Source organism: Lucilia sericata, unplaced genomic scaffold, assembly GCF_015586225.1.
Source record: "Lucilia sericata isolate MDLA Ls3-8-SP2 unplaced genomic scaffold, ASM1558622v1 Contig003346F_arrow, whole genome shotgun sequence".
In the NCBI taxonomy this organism is placed as follows: Eukaryota; Metazoa; Arthropoda; class Insecta; order Diptera; family Calliphoridae; genus Lucilia; species Lucilia sericata.
This window is the reverse complement of record NW_023996826.1, coordinates 12,931-29,952: the sequence shown is the minus strand read 5'-3', so window position 1 is coordinate 29,952 and position 17,022 is coordinate 12,931. Positions and strand designations below refer to the sequence as shown.

Genomic DNA, 17,022 nt, shown 5'->3' with positions numbered 1-17,022 from the left:
AGACTACTATACTATATACTACTATACTATACTATACATACTATACTATACTATACTATACTATACTATACTATACTATACTATACTATACTATACTATACTATACTATACTATACATACTAGACTATACTATACTATACTATACTATACATACTATACTATACTATACTATACTATACTATACTATACTATACTATACTATACTATACTATACTACTACTATACTATACTATACTATACTATAGACTATAGACTAGACTATAGACTAGACTAGACTATAGTCTAGACTATAGACTAGAATATAGACTAGACTATAGACTAGACTATAGACTAGACTATAGACTAGACTATAGACTAGACTATAGACTAGACTATAGACTAGACTATAGACTAGACTATAGACTAGACTATGGACTAGAATATAGACTAGACTATAGACTAGACTATAGACTAGACTATAGACTAGACTATAGACTAGACTATAGACTAGACTATAGACTAGACTATAGACTAGACTATAGACTAGACTATAGACTAGACTATAGACTAGACTATAGACTAGAATATAGACTAGAATATAGACTAGACTATAGACTAGACTATAGACTAGACTATAGACTAGACTATGGACTAGACTAGAATATAGACTAGACTATAGACTAGACTGTAGACTAGACTGTAGACTAGACTATAGACTAGACTATAGACTAGACTATAGACTAGACTATAGACTAGACTATAGACTAGACTATAGACTAGACTATAGACTAGACTATAGACTAGACTATAGACTAGACTATAGACTAGACTATAGACTAGACTATAGACTAGACTATAGACTAGACTATAGACTAGACTATAGACTAGACTATAGACTAGACTATAGACTAGACTATAGACTAGACTATAGACTAGACTATAGACTAGACTATAGACTAGACTATAGACTAGACTATAGACTAGACTATAGACTAGACTATAGACTAGACTATAGACTAGACTATAGACTAGACTATAGTCTAGACTATAGACTAGACTATAGACTAGACTATAGTCTAGACTATAGACTAGACTATAGACTAGACTATAGACTAGACTATAGACTAGACTATAGACTAGACTATAGACTAGACTATAGACTAGACTATAGACTAGACTATAGACTAGACTATAGACTAGACTATAGACTAGACTATAGACTACTATAGACTAGACTATAGACTAGACTATAGACTAGACTATAGACTAGACTATAGACTAGACTATAGACTAGACTATAGACTAGACTATAGACTAGACTATAGACTAGACTATAGACTAGACTATAGACTAGACTATAGACTAGACTATAGACTAGACTATAGACTAGACTATAGACTAGACTATAGACTAGACTATAGACTAGACTATAGACTAGACTATAGACTAGACTATAGACTATAGACTAGACTATAGACTAGACTATAGACTAGACTATAGACTATAGACTAGACTATAGACTAGACTATAGACTAGACTATAGACTAGACTATAGACTAGACTATAGACTAGACTATAGACTAGACTATAGACTAGACTATAGACTAGACTATAGACTAGACTATAGACTAGACTATAGACTAGACTATAGACTAGACTATAGACTAGACTATAGACTAGACTATAGACTAGACTATAGACTAGACTATAGACTAGACTATAGACTAGACTATAGACTAGACTAGACTATAGACTAGACTATAGACTAGACTATAGACTAGACTATAGACTAGACTATAGACTAGACTATAGACTAGACTATAGACTAGACTATAGACTAGACTATAGACTAGACTATAGACTAGACTATAGACTAGACTATAGACTAGACTATAGACTAGACTATAGACTAGACTATAGACTAGACTATAGACTAGACTATAGACTAGACTATAGACTAGACTATAGACTAGACTATAGACTAGACTATAGACTAGACTATAGACTAGACTATAGACTAGACTATAGACTAGACTATAGACTAGACTATAGACTAGACTATAGACTAGACTATAGACTAGACTATAGACTAGACTATAGACTAGACTATAGACTAGACTATAGACTAGACTATAGACTAGACTATAGACTAGACTATAGACTAGACTATAGACTAGACTATAGACTAGACTATAGACTAGACTATAGACTAGACTATAGACTAGACTATAGACTAGACTATAGATTAGACTATAGACTAGACTATAGACTAGACTATAGACTAGACTATAGACTAGATTATAGACTAGACTATAGACTAGACTATAGACTAGACTATAGACTAGACTATAGACTAGACTATAGACTAGACTATAGACTAGACTATAGACTAGACTATAGACTAGACTATAGACTAGACTATAGACTCGACTATAGACTAGACTATGGACTAGACTATAGACTAGACTATGGACTAGACTATAGACTAGACTATAGACTAGACTATAGACTAGACTATAGACTAGACTATAGACTAGACTATAGACTAGACTATAGACTAGACTATAGACTAGACTATAGACTAGACTATAGACTAGACTATAGACTAGACTATAGACTAGACTATAGACTAGACTATAGACTAGACTATAGACTAGACTATAGACTAGACTATAGACTAGACTATAGACTAGACTATAGACTAGACTATAGACTAGACTATAGACTAGACTATAGACTAGACTATAGACTAGACTATAGACTAGACTATAGACTAGACTATAGACTAGACTATAGACTAGACTATAGACTCGACTATAGACTAGACTATAGACTAGACTATAGACTCGACTATAGACTAGACTATAGACTAGACTATAGACTAGACTATAGACTAGACTATAGACTAGACTATAGACTAAACTATAGACTAGACTATAGACTAGACTATAGACTAGACTATAGACTAGACTATAGACTAGACTATAGACTAGACTATAGACTAGACTATAGACTAGACTATAGACTAGACTATAGACTAGACTAGACTATAGACTAGACTATAGACTAGACTATAGACTAGACCATAGACTAGACTATAGACTAGACTATAGACTAGACTATAGACTAGACTATAGACTAGACTATAGACTAGACTATAGACTATACTATAGACTATACTATAGACTAGACTATAGACTAAACTATAGACTGTGAAGTTAATATCTTTTGGATCGCTGCTATTCAGCCTGATTTCTCAAGTTTCCGTAATAATTTTTCTCCCTCACCAATACACTTTATTTAACTCAATATCTATAGATACATCTTCTATCCTTTTGTCTTATATTATTTATGTACAATTTATATGTTTACAGTCGTAATGTACATACATACCCATACTCATTCTCCTCCTCATCATCAACATCCTTAACGCAACTGTGTTGTTGTTATTACTACTGCTGCTTTTGATATTTCATTTATTTTTTTGGGTTTTATTCTTGCGTATATTGGAGTTTCTTGACTCGATATCTTTGGATATCTACTACAATGATGTTACCTTTACTCATGCATATCACGTACGTGTTACATGTCTTAAACAGCAATATGTTAAAATCGTAACGTATTTCGTATAGTTTCGTTAAAGTATTTACGTTAAACATTCCCTAGTCTTTTATCTACTATAGATACGACTTCCCTCTTTGCGCCCTCTATACACCCCTCTTTGCCTTGATATTAACATTAATAATGTTTATAATTTCATGGCACATAAACCTAATGTTAAAAGTTCAGTATCGACCTTATCGTATCGTATATGTACGTTCTTTCGTATCCTAATGCGTATCCTGTAAAAGGAAATCAACAAAACTTTAACTTTTGTTTGATTTCTTTCTACATTATTGTCTTAAAGACTTTTAGCTATGTTTTTCTTTTTTTTTTAGTTTGTTTTCCTACACGTTTTTCCTTTTTTTCTTTCTTTTGTGGCTTTTAACTAACATTTAATTTTTATGGTTAAACTTTTAATACAATTTAATGTTGAAGTAGTTTATCAAGCTATAAAAACCTTAAGATTTTCTCGCTTGTAAGTATTTAAAGGGGATTTGGAAAAGGTTGTTTCGTAGTATATTACCAAGGGGGGGTTGAGAATGATTTAATAATTGTTGAATATTTCTACTTAAATTAACAAATTGTTGTTGTAAAGGGAAGTTGTAATAAGTTGAGACTAAGTTAAGAAGATTATTATATATCTTACCTTTTTCCTGTATGATAATGATCTTAAGAACTTTATTAATTAATTATTAAAAGTTTCATCCGGATATGAGTGACATTTAAATAATTGAAGTAAATTTTGGAGGTTATAATCGCTGCCTCCTGCTCTTTTAAAGCAAGATTCCTATAGTTACTTTTGTGAATTGTTGTGTATTTTTTAGGAAATTGTCTAAATGTAATTCTTCACACGCAATGTCATTAAGTGTTTGGCAAATTTATTGTCTAATTTGTAATGTTGTTGGAATTAATTAATAATACATTTAATTTCCAACTGTTTTAGTTAGAATTAGATAAAGTTGTTAGAATTATTATGTGAGAAATTAAAGATTTTTGATAATTACAAACATCAGCTACAACGAGAAATCAAAGTCGTTGTGACAACTGAAAGGAAATGAGATTAATCTGTCAGTTAACAAGTTTCAATTATGAAACTTTATAAAACCCATCAGTAGGTTCTTTGCAAAGAGTTTAGATATTCGAAACTTTCAGATAAATCCGATCAATAGGATCCTTCAGAGAAACGATGCTATTCTTTAATAATCTTTAGCTTACCAACTTTTGGAACGTTGCCACTGATAAATTCGATCAATAGGTTCATTGGAACTTCGAACATTAAGATATTCACCTAAAATTCATTGTACCCTTCGAAACCAATTGATCCGATCAATAGGTTCCTTTGAAAAAAGATTTAATATTCTTTTAAATAGTTTCGCAACCTTCGAAAGTTATTGATTAGTTAGGTTAGGTTGATATGAGGATGTATACATCAAATCCGAAGAAATGCACCTAAGCTACTAAGTGTAGGTCTGTTGTGCGCCCCTTTCATGAAAAAAATTGTTCACTGAATATATTATTTTCCAATGTTCAGAAACTCAGTTTCCTGGATGTAATTCCCAAGAATTTTTCAATCAGTGTTAGTCAGGACTATTATTTCCAGAATAACATCACTTTCAAGATCTGACAGTGGCAAAGAAAGTGCTCCAGAGTTTCACTGTCCTCTCCACATGCTATACATACGTCCGAATCCGCTAGTCCAATTTTATATAGATGTGCTCGTATTCCTGTGTGTCCACTCAGATTACGTACCATCATACTAACCTCAGACTTGCTCATTTTGAGGATATTTTTCATCTTGCTCTCATCAGTGTCACCACATAGTATCTTTGTGGTTCTAGCCACCGTTTCACTATTCCAAAAGGCCTTATGGGATTCTCTCAGCCATATTTTTAATTCAGCTTTTGTTGCGTCGAAAGATTTTGCGTTCGTTAGGTTAACTACCTCGAGCTTCTTTCCCTTTAAAGCTATTACATTCGCCTTTTCGTTCCCGACTACTCCGAATGGCCTGGTACCCATATGTAAACCTTCAATCCAATATGGTCTTAGATTTACTTCGAACACCTGATATCGTTCTAATTGCCCTATGGCTGTCGGTAAATATATTAAGCCCTGTGGGCGCCATATTTATTCTAATCAAATTCACACATTCCGTTATTGCTCGGACTTCTGCCTGGAAGCTTGTGTTATGATAAGGTAAACGGTAGTATATTTCTGTTTCTGTCTTGAATCAGCGTTTCAAAGTTTCCGACATATTCTGTGTATGGTATGCGATCAGGCACGTCCGATGATTGTGTATAACCTTCCAATGTGTTCAGTATACATTGATGACGTGTCCTATAAGAGCTTTTGGCCAGTTCGCCTAAAGTAAAGAGCCGTTCGACTGTAAACGTCGCCTCATATCTGAAATATGTTTTAGTGGGTCAATCGTTAATCTGCAATAACAATTGAAACAATGTTTATTGACGTCAAATTTAATTCGAATTTTCACAAGATCGAGTGAATTGAATTTCCTGAAATGTTCATGTAGGAGTTTATAGTCACAATTCAATAACCATGAGCTACTATCGATCCCAACGATGATTGGGCCATTTGGGGGCAACGTCATCATTGATCCGTCATTTTTGGAAAATTATCATCAAATGGAGCTGCAAATCAATGATAACAAATTCACTTTGTCCCGTATGAACTGCAGGATCCACAGTGAACTACCAGTGGATTCAGTAGAACCACATTTACAAGTTAAAGCCAGCTGCATTCTGCTTAAACGATATGAGGTTATCTCTGCGGTCGAGGGATTAGATCCTCTCGAAATTTTGAAAGTTTTATTATTATTTATTTTATTATTGATCTACAATCGATCTATAAGATCTCAAAGTCAACACAATCGAAGAGAATTTGAGATTTTAAACAATACGAAGTATTGAGCATTTCCAATCGGGAAATTTACTCAATTCCAGCTTTCTGTAAAACGAGGTCTGTTTAGAAACGGATGAAAGCGTTGATTACAGATAAGTTTCTATGTAAATATTGTGAGGATATTTAAGATAAGCAGGATATCGTCTGAAAACCAATGAGAACTGAACAAAGAGTCATTCGTTTAACGAATAAATGAAAATGGAATGAAGAGCCTGGTAATCAACATACCCGTATCCTTTAGAGATTTTTGACAGTTGCAAATAAATATTATTGTTCTACAATCGATCTATTATCTCTCAAAGTCAACACAATCGAAGAGAGATTGAGATTGTTGAAGATAATCCAGGAAACTGTTCATCCAAAACTGTGAAACAATCGGGAAATTCAGTCACTATAAGCTTTTGTTAAACGAGGTATATTTAGAAGCGGATTTAAGCGTTGGTCACAGATAAGTTCCAGGTAAATATTATTGATCTTCAATCTATGATCTCTCAAAGTCAACACAATCGAAGAGAGATTGAGATTAGTGAAGAGGATCAAGGAAAGTGTTTATAGGAAACTGTGAAATAATACGAAGTATTGAGCATTTCCAATCGGGAAATTTTGTCCATACAAGCCTTTCTTAAACGAGGTATGTTTGGAAGAGAGACAGAGACTGTTGAAGAGAATCAAGGAAAGTGTTCCTCCAAAACTGTGAAACAATACGAAGTTTTGAACATTTCCAAGCGGGAAATTTAGTCAATACAAGCTTTCGTTAAACGAGTTATGTTTAGAAGCGAATGTAAGCGTTGCTCACAGATAAGTTCCTACTTAGATTTAACACAATACTTGCTCAGAAAATGGTGTGAGGATATTTAAGATGGATATCGTCTGAAAAACGATGAGAACTGAATAAAGAATCATTCGTTTAACAAAAAAATGCAAATGGAATGAAGAGTAGGGAAATCAACATAAACGTTTGAAAGTTCTTTATTGATCACTTATAATCTTAATGGGATCAAGGGTAACTGATGAAAAAGTCCTTAATTTGGCAAGTGATGCAAAATTTTGCGAAATAAACCCCTACTAAGCCCTAATAAGTAATGTAAACTATGAGTACCTTCTCCCGAACAAACTATCATATTTTCACAAACTCATTGCCACCTCAACTTTTCAAAACTAATCATAATTTTGACAGGCAAATACCCTCATAAATCTTTCAAACTTAAATGAATGACGGATTGTTTCATTTATCTTTCATTACGAAAAATATTCCACAGATGTATAAGAATGAATGTAAATTTTATCTTTAAGAAATCCTTGAAATGTGTTCTATGCACTTTATAACATGAACATAAATCCTGCAGAGAAAAACAATTCTCATAAAAATCATTAATATATTTACATATAGAGAAAGAAAAACTATTAAAATTTATGTTTTAAAAAAAGAAAAGAAGGAGGAGTAGAACATATTAGAAATCTATAGAGGAATTTACAAATATTACAATGTTTCTAGTGGAATCCAACAACATCTTATCCAAGACCATTTGTATAGCAGTTTTGAGTAATAATATTATTTATGATAAACGAGTAAGTGCTTCCCCCAAAAAGTTTTTCACAATTTCGCACTTTTTTCCACTAAAGAGATTTTGATTTTTAAAGAATTTATGCTAAAATAAACAATAATGGAAACGATACAAAATGTTATAAATTATCATTTATTACTCGGAAGTGTAAATAAAGAAAATTAAAAAAAACAAAATATTGAAATTTTTCACCGCATTTTTTGGGCTACTGAGTGAAAACATTCAGACACAATAGGGGGGTTTAAAGGTAAAAATTTAATTTAAAGAAAATTTATTTGTTTTCCAAACTTAATATGAACAAACAATTTGTATATTCTAACTAATCTGATATTATTAAAGATTAATTCATACCAGGTGCTAAAAATCTAAGAATTTAATCATTTAATCACAATTCTCTAAGTTATCAAAATGTTTCCCCAACTATTCTCTAACAGATAAGATAATACCCTTCATGCTAGAAACCAAAACTTATGAAAATTATGAAAAAAACTTAAAAATTTTTTCCAAATTCCTCTACAACAAAGAACCACCTTACTTTTCAAGCCTTAAGAAAAACATATGATGTTGTGATGTTTGAAGTTGAATGAATTGTATCCACAATAGATTGGTATGGCATCTTGTTGACTGAGTTTGTTGCACTTGAAAATTTTTGTTCATCATGTCGTACTTTATTCGTTTTTTTCTATTTATTTTCTTTGTTTCACTGCTTCATCTTCACATATAATGTATTTGGAATACTGTTTCCTTTGTGGATTCTTAAAACGCTCATTGATTTATGATGTCTGCTTAAGAGCAACTGAAATATCAACAAATATAACAAAATAGAAGCATAAAGTAAAATAAATTGTTTTTGTAAAAAAAGAATTTAGAAATTCTTTTTCTTACTAAAAATGATGAAGGCATTGCTGCTGATGATGATGATGACGAAGACCACCATTAAAATGAAGATGAAGAGGTGGTATTTACTAGAAAATAAACTTTACAAAAACAGTACATGAAAAGTTTCTTTTAAAAATGAAAGTAAACTTTAAGGGTTCTTTTCACTTTTCATGACAGGAAAAACATTCGATTTGAGCACTATGGGTTAGAAAATTAAATCAAGTTTAAAATGTTTGCTATATAAGGGAAATTATAAATTTGTATCTTTATTAAATGTCTGTGTACCTGCTTTTAATCTGGCAAAACATTCAAATATCAAGTACTTACTACTAGCCGATCTTCCTATGCAAGCTTACAATGATAATGACGAAGACTCCAAGGAATTGAGATACATTGATCTTAATAACAGAGAATTGCGTTTGATTTCTTGTAGATATTTCCTATTAAACATTCAAATATCAAGACCTTACAACTTGCCGATCGTCCTATGCAAGCTTAGGATGATAATGACGAAGACTCCAAGGAATTGAAAAACATTGATCTTTGATTTCTTGCAGATCTTTCCCATTATATAATATTTGGGCATACTTTTCTTTAGACAAAGACTGAAAAAGCTTTCGAAGTCTAGAGGATTAACACAATCTGGTAGTAGATTATTGTCTTGGATTCTTGACTTAACCTGTGTAAAAAGGACTTGACTGCACTTTTAACTGGAAAAAATAGGAAGGAAAAAGGTTTTACAGTCTGACTAGAGACTAAACAACTGGGACTATGGTGCCAGTTTCTTTTTAGGAACGTAACCTGGCGGATTCGTTTCGAACCTAAATTATAAAGTTTTATTCGATTCGGGAGAAGAGGACCCCATTTGGAGTAGAGGACTTTCTGCCGAAATTTAAGAATAAGACTTGAAACAGTTTGCCAATTACAAAGTTCAAACTGGTAGAAGTGGCGGCAGCAGAGTCTAATACAACTGGATTAGGTATGCTTTATTTTGGATCTGACCATAGGTCTAACATGTTTGGAACTTATATAGAGTCCAAATTTGGAGAAAAACTCCTTCGAACCATAGTGATAGACGAACAGTTTGCCAAGTACAGTACATTTCCAAATTAGTTCAAACTCAACAAGATCAGAAAACAAAGGTGATCATGTTTTATTTGCCACCAGACCTCTAACATGTTTGAGAATGTGTAGAGTCCAAATTTGGGGAACAGTAGACGAACAGTTTGCGAAATCTACATCTCTGCTAACGTTCAAACTGGTAGAAATGGAGGCAGAAGAGTCTAAGCACATACTCAACAATATCGATAAACAACTGGATTATGGTTTATTTAGTATCTGACCATAGACCTAACATATTTGGAACTTATATAGAGTCCAAATTTGGATAAAAACTCCTTCGAACCCTAGACATAGACGAAGAGTTTACCAGCTATAGTTCAAACTGGTAGTGGAGTCTGACCAGAGACTTAACGAGATCGAATAGCTTGGGAATTAGGCTTTGTTTGGTATTTGACAAGAGACCTAACATGTTTGGGACTTGTCTAGAGTCCTAATTTGAAGACAACGTCTTTCGAACGATAGACATAGACAAACAGTTTGCTAAATAAATCAGTTTAAACTTTTAGAAATGGATGCAGCGGAATCAGAAAAGAAATTTAACATGAACGAAAAACAAAGAGGATCATGTTTTATTTGGGATCTGACCAGAGACCTAATATGTTTGGGTCTTGTCTAGAGTACAAATTTGGAGAAAAACTCCTACGAACCATAGACATAGACGAACAGTTTGGCAAATAAACTTTTAGAAATGAAGGCAGCGTAGTCTGACCCGAAACTTAACATTGAAAAACAAAGGGAATCATATTTTATTTATAAACTGACCAGAGACCTAACATGTTTGGGTCTTGTCTAGAGTCCAAATTTGGAGAAAAACTCCTACGAACCATAGACATAGACGAACAGTTTGTCAAATAAATCAGTTCAAACTTTCAGAAATGAAGGCTGTAGAGTCTGACCAGAAACTTATCAACATCGAAAAATAAAGGAAATCATGTTTTATTTAGAATCTGACCAGAGACCTAACATGTTTGGGACTTGTGTAGAGTCCAAATTTGGAGAAAAACTGCTTCAAACCAGAGATTTAACACAATCTGCTAAGACTTGACTGGGCTCAAAGCTTGGATAACATTAACTTCGAATCTTAGACTTTGGCCCAAATCGCGAAAGAATGAGAAAATCTCCAGGAGTTACAATCATAGATTCATATCGTTGCGGTACTGCGAGACAGATCATGTTTATGAGATCAATATTATCATTATTTTAACTCAATATAAAGAGTATTGTGTGGTTAAATCCACAAATAATTTGATCCAAAAGTTATTTATTCATTGATTAAACTTTTAAACGTTTTTATAATATTGTCAAGAGACCACAATTTGCTTCGTTTACTGCGGTTAGAAATGCAATCAACATCTGATAATCTATTTTCGTTTCCCATGTGCATAATCATAACAAGAATATATACGCCGGTATATCCCCATATACTGATTCACTAGATTAATTATATTATTAGTACTTGTTATTTGCCCCCAATAAATATCTAAAAATATTTAAATTTATATAAAAACTCGCGACTGCAGCATATGTAAAGTATGTCAAAATCGATACATTTCGTCCGACTGGCTTTAGACAGTTTTGCATAAGATTTCCACAATACCGTGGTCAGGGTCCTCAAATATTTAACTGTCCAACTAAGACTTCTACTCTTTTTCTAAAGAAAATATGTTGCAATTCTGTAGAATGAGCACAATTTAAAGGCTCAGGACTCGATAAATTTTAAATTCACTGTTCTATTCTAGATGCAATACGATACCACTAGCGAAATTTCCCACAACCCACAAATAATGTATGGTAATTGAAATGAAACAACAAAACCTGTTCTTGACCGCTATTTGACAAGAATTGCATAATATGACTTATAACAGATGGCTGTCTTACTTCCTGACCTGCACCAAGGTCACACGGTTACAGTCAACAATGATAACAACACATGTACGTACACTCGACAGCGGGGATTTTGTTTTTGTAAAATTTTACAAGATAAATTTGGTGTGTTGTTTTTAAATTTGTTATCTTTAAAGAAATAGTTTGGGAATTTTCTAAAAACTCACACGAAAAACAGATAATCAGCTGTTTATCTGCCGCAAACATTCAAACATTCTCGTTTAATGCAATTTAAGAATGGCGCAAGATAGATATGGCTGCTAATGCCGTAAAGCGACTAGAAATTTAACGCATATGTATATTTATGTCATTGAATTAGAATTAGTCAAATACAATACTGGTTTCCCTAGAATACCGGTAGTCTCGAGAGGAAAACAGTTTCTTCTGTAGAAGTTGCAACGACGAAGAAAAGGGTGAGACTACGGAGCATTTTCACTTCTCATTGTCCCGCTTATGGTGACTTTAGAAACCAAAAAAGATTTATAATAAAAATACAACGAAGTCATATAGATTTGCTTGGATTCCTGGCTTCTCAGTCGGCTGTCAATCCAACTCAATATATTAAAGAGAAGATTTAAACGTTATTGGATATTCGTACAGAGACAATCCATTTGCAGTTAAATTTCCCTAAAGGAAGTCCTAATGAATTTATATCGGGAACTTCTGTTGCCCATTCGTTGATTATGCTCGACCCTGATATTCGTGCAGAGACCTGCTATTCGTACAGAGACGATTCATTTGCAGTTTTATTTCCCCAAATGTACTCATTTCCTGGAACCCATATAAACTCTGGAAACTGTAGCCAGCGTCGCCACAAAGAGTGATTATAACTGAGAAGAAATTTCGAACGTACAAAGTTGGTGATTATAAGATATTTGTTGGATTCTATGTAAAAGATTGGTCAAGACCAGATAATTTTATTTGTTCTGAGTTCCATTTAATCTGTCACTCATTTGTCTATTATGTTCGATACTGCAGCCGCGTAAAAGTGAATATTCTTTTGCGAAATAGCTTTGTATAAGGACTATCCGTTTGCAGTTTAATTTTCCCGAAGATCGTCAAAATGGGGCTGGTCCCAGAATTCCATATCTTGAGTTTTCATTTCACCTGTCGCCTATTTGTCGATTATGTTCGATACTATAGCCAAGTGAACATGAGTATCCTTTGCCGAAAGAGTTTCTCGACGATTGATTTTCGCGAGAACCCATTAGAAAACGCAACCCATAACAAGTCGTCTAAGTTATGGCAGGGATGCAATGCAATTGAGAAACATCAGAAGCGAAACATTAGCCGAAAGAGTTTCTCAACGATGCGTTTGCAAAGTTTGATTTTCGCGAATATTCTCATTTTAGAGAACCCATAAGATATCTAAACCCATAATAAGTCGTCTAAGTAATGACAGGAATGGAATGTATTTGAGAAACCGCAGAAGCGAAACAGCAGCCAAGAGAATATTCATTGGCGAATATTCGAGAGTTTCTCGACGATGCGTTTGCAGTTTGATTTTCGCGAATATTCTCATTTCGAGAACCCATAAGAAAACGCAACACATAACAAGTCGTCTAAGTTATCGCAGGGATGCAATGCAATTGAGAAACATCAGAAGCGAAACATTAGCCAAAAGAGTTTCTCAACGATGCGTTTGCAAAGTTTGATTTTCGCGAATATTCTCATTTCAGAGAACCCATAAGAAATCTAAACCCATAGTAAGTCGTCTAAGTAATGACAGGGATGGAATGTATTTGAGAACCGCAGAAGCGAAACAGCATCCAAGAGAATATTCATTGGCGAATATTCGAGAGTATCTCGAAGATGCGTTTGTACAGTTTGATTTTCGCGAATATTCTCATTTCCTAGAACCCATAGGAAATCGCAACCCATAACAAGTCGTCTAAATTGTGGCAGGGATGAAATGCAATTGAGAAACCGCAGAAGCGAAACGGCAGCCAAAGGAATATGCAGTTTCTTTGGCGTAACAGTTGCGTCTAAGGACTGTCCGTTTGCATTTTACTTCTCCTGGAAAACGGAGCCAAAGAGTTTCATCTGAGGGCGATACATTGGCAGTTTCAAATACCCGAATACTCTCATTTGCTGAAAACCATATAAAGATGGGACAGAGAATGATTGTTATTGAGAAGAGCTTTGATAGATGCATAACTGCAGACGAAGATATCAATGGTCGATATACTGGTAGATACTCGGATGCTTCTCGGGATCAGAACGATGTCTGCAAAACTGCAGACGTAGATATCAATGGTCGAGGTACTGATTGATATTCGGATGCTTCTCCGGGACTTTATGAGGGCGTAAATTTTAGCAAGGAATATAGTGCAAAACTTTGGATTTAAAATGTAAAGTGGACTTTCCAATAAGACATTTATTTTCATTGAAAAACCCCATAGTGCAATAATGTATTTTAGGTAGTTGTAAGAGAATGAGAGCAGAGAAAAACATTAAGGAAAATACCGTTTTATAAATGTTTGAAAAGAAAATGTTTTTCCGTTTTGTTTTAGCTGGTTGTTCTTGTTGTTGTTGGCGAAAAAAACTACGGCTAGACGAAGAATACAACAAAAATACACATTCAACACTAAAAATGGCAACAACATACACGTGTTTTTCATTCAATTGACTAGTTGTTCTTGTCAAAGGTGGTGGTTACAAACAAACCGTTATTAAGAGTGAAAATTTAAGAGAGCAAATTTTATTACTAAGAGAGTAAGAGTATGTTTTTACGGGATTTTAGTGTTATAACGTAAAAACCCACAAATATCGTATGGTTTTATTATGCCTGCTGTTTAGTTTGAGTTCGTGAATCTTAACAATATGACGACGTAACGGACGGTCGCTGTTTGATTTTTTCTAAATAAAGAATAATTAAAAAATTAAAAAATCAAAAGTGATTTGTATAAAATCGTGGTCGCTTTTAGTGCAAAATAAAAATATTATAAAAAAAAAATAGCAAAACAAAAGAAAAAAAATAACAAAATACCAAATGATATGGTTAAATATATGAAATAAATAAAAAAAAGAAATAATCAAAGTTCATAAATTAAACAAAAATTTAGCAAGTGTTCGATGTGTTCTTTGGCTGATTTTGCATAAATTTTGTATTTATTTTTTCAATTTGATAAAGTTCATACAACATTAACGATTTAAATGTAGAGTGTTATCAGTAAATAGTCTGAGAATTTCTTTAAATTACTTCGTTAATGATTAATTTTTTTACATTTAACTAAAAAAAAATATTAAAACTTTTCAATAGTGCAATTTTAAGTTGCTTTTACTTAAGAAATAACGGTACTTTTGCTGTTTTAACACTTAAACGGTTGATCGTTCGTTAAAGAGTGCAAGAAAAATTTTGTAAAAAATTTAAAAAAAATCTTAAGCGGCTGGTTACCGCCATAATAATACAAAAATAAAGTGAATTCTTTTAAAATAAAATCAAAATTTTAAAAATCATATACATATATAATTCCTTATAAAGAAAAAAATATTCAAAATTAAAACCCATATTTCAACATAATCAAGTGCAAAAAATATTGTCGAATATTAATATTTAAACCCAACTAGCTGGTCTAGTCATAATATAAACCAACAAAAACTACAAAACAAGGAGCAATCTATATTATATAACTCTTCGGCTACAAGTCTTTAGTTCTTTCAACAAGACTTCTTCTCTCTACTACTTATCTTCAGCATTGTTAATTTACCAGGATTTGCAAACAAATCACTTCATTTAACCAACCAACAACTACCACAAACAACATCAACCAACTAAAAAAATCCAGCAACCAACCGACCAACTCTTAACAAGGATATAACAAACTAAAAAAAAGAATAAATCAAGACACAAAGAGAAAAAAACAAGTCCTTGCACGTTGTGCATTTCAACTCTGACGTAAATACAACAAATTATAAAATAAAATCTACAATAAAATTTGTAGTGAAATGGACTATGAATTGTTTAGTTTTAAGTTTAAGTTTTATATTAAATGTTTTTTACGAGGGTCTGGTGCTTAAGTTTGCTGTGAAATCTTGAAAAATTTTAACTAAAAGTGATATTCAATACCAAAAATTAAGAAATTCAACGTGTTTAATGTTTCTAAAGTGACTTGAACTGGAAAATTCGAATTCTTCATAATTTAAGTACTTTTATATAGAGGATCAAACGATCGATATGATTTGATCAGATTGTATCTAAAGCGACTTGATCTGGACAATTTAAATTCCTCAAAATTTAAGTTCTTTTATAAAGAGGATCAAACGATCGATATGATTTGATCATTCCTTATACATATACAATTTCTAACCCAGCGGCCTATTAGGCAAGCTCTTTCGATTACATTTTGCTTCGGAACTCACTTAAATCTCTAATGAAGATTTAGAAAACCTCTAGTCTTTAGACTGATAGATTTGAAAACCTTCCTTAAGTGATGTTCAGTTCAAGAAACCTTTCTAAAGTGATATTCAGTTCAAGAAGTTTGCCTGTTTAATGTATCTAAAGTGACTTGATCTGGATAATTCGAATTCTTCAACATTTAAGTTCCAAATGTTATTAAGAGGATCAAACGATCGATCTGATCTGATCTGATCAGTGTTCTTTTCACTCCTTATATACAATTTCTAACTATATGCTAATAATACCCAATAAGGTTATTGGGTAGATCTTCCAATTATATTTTGCTTTGAAAACTTCCTTAAATCTCCAAGAAAGTTTTAGTAGGCCCCCCAGTCTTGCTTGGAACTTTCTTTAAACCTTTAATGAAATTAAGCGTTAAACGAGGTCATCCTCTCCTATAAAGAAAAAGTCTGATCTATTCTGAGCGGTATTCTTTTCAATCGTTATGTACAAGTTCTAACTATGGTAATTGAAAGTGATCTCCAGTCCCATAAATTAATCAGATGTTCATGTTATAAAGAGGATCAACATGATTATATTCCGCTCACGAATCTTTTCAATTGCTATATTTCGAACTAGAAGAGAAGTGTTCAGAACGATGAAACAACTATTTCCAATTATATTCTTCTTGGGACTTTCTTTAAATCTCTTAAGAAATTAACTGTGAAATGAAGT

At 32.8% G+C, this 17,022-nt stretch overlaps 1 long non-coding RNA gene across 1 annotated transcript; it reads left to right on the top strand.

Moving 5' to 3' along the window:
• Positions 1–14,450: 14,450 nt before the first annotated feature.
• On the top strand, positions 14,451–15,859 carry LOC119614757. Its single transcript, XR_005232362.1, has 2 exons — positions 14,451–15,055; positions 15,211–15,859. It is a non-coding gene; the product is annotated as an uncharacterized LOC119614757 (long non-coding RNA).
• The last annotated feature ends 1,163 nt before the right edge of the window (positions 15,860–17,022 follow it).